The following is a 1448-nucleotide window of genomic DNA, read 5'->3' as shown; positions in this document are numbered from 1 at the left end:
TGCGGGAAATCCTTGCATCCCTCAAGAAGGCGGCTGCCCCCAGCCACCGCGCGCTCCTCGCCCTGGCTGCTTTTTGCGCAAAGCAGGAGTGATGGAGAACTGCAAGCCCTGGAGGGCCCTGAGCCGGAGGGGTTTGGGGGAGGCTGGATAAGAATTCCAAGCAGGTCCCAGAATTCTCTACCTATCAAGAAAGCTTGAAAGAATCCCCAGAGTCTTTCCCGGCATGGGAAGCTCACCCTGCGAACCTTGTCAGTATCCATTAGCCGCTCCAGGCAGGCCCCAGCCAGAATGAGACCTACCCCTATCTGAGGTCCACTCACCCCCATCTGAGGTCCACCGCCAGATGAGAGTCACCCACAGGCTTCTGGGAAACCAGAGCGGTGCTTAGATCCCTCGTGGCCAGGGTTCCTTCCATGGAGCTTAGCCAGGTCAGGAGGCCCTTGAGAAGCATGGTTTGGATTTTCTTTCCCAGACCAAAAAAGCTCCAAGTTGGTTCTCTCCCAGTTTCTAACTTGCAGTTAAATAAATCAGGCAAGGCTGGGGTATGAGGTAGACAAGTGTGAAGAAGGAGAAGGAGGAGGAGAAGGAGAAGGAGAAAGAAGAAGAAGGAGGAGAAGAAGAAGAAGAAGAGGAAGGAGGAGAAGAAGAAGAAGAGGAAGAAGAAGAAGAAGAAGAAGAAGAAGAAGAAGAAGAAGAAGAAGAAGAAGAAGAAGAAGAAGAAAGAAGGGGAGGAGGAGGAGGAGGAGGAAGAAGCAGCAGCAGTAGCTTGAATGGACAGTGGCTCCCATTGCCTAGAAAATGGGACCATTACTTCTTTTCTAATCTGACCCCCAGACTCAGAACTTCCTCTATTTTCTGCATTTTGGGGTCTCGTGTTTTGCCTTGAAAAAAAAAATGTTTTCTCCCAAATCAAGGAGCAGTAGCTGGTGCAAGGGAAAATCTAGGGCTAGGAGTCTTAAGATATGACTTCTATGTGGTTCTGATAGAACTTGCTGTGTGACCTTGAGAGAGTCACTCCCCCTCTCTGGGCCTTGACTTTTTCATCTTTAAAGAAGGCCTGAAATTCCCATTCTTATGAGAAGAAGACAAGCTCCTAGTGAGTGGTGACCTAAGGGAGGAGCTGCAGCAAAATGCTAACCTGACAGTCCCAGATGGTCCCTTTATTGGTTCTGACCCTGGTCTCAGGCTTCATTTCCCCACAGCAAGGGAAGGAGCCTGCTCACAGAGCACCAGCTAAGATCAGCAGGACCGCGCCACACCCCCGCCCAGTCCTAGAGCCCCCTTCTCGCTGGTTCCTGAGCATACCACCCTCTTCCTTGGAGGAAAATTTGCCCCCAAGCAGCCTAGGCGGTAAGAGGCTATCACTAGGGCAGACTCACAGACCTACCTCATCCCCTCACCCCACCCTACAGTCTCGAAGTCGGGTCCTGTCCCCTCCTGCAGTTTCC

This window comes from Pan troglodytes, chromosome 8, assembly GCF_028858775.2.
Source record: "Pan troglodytes isolate AG18354 chromosome 8, NHGRI_mPanTro3-v2.0_pri, whole genome shotgun sequence".
In the NCBI taxonomy this organism is placed as follows: domain Eukaryota; kingdom Metazoa; phylum Chordata; class Mammalia; order Primates; family Hominidae; genus Pan; species Pan troglodytes.
The sequence above is the reverse complement of the archived record's forward strand: the minus strand, read 5'-3'. Positions refer to the sequence as shown.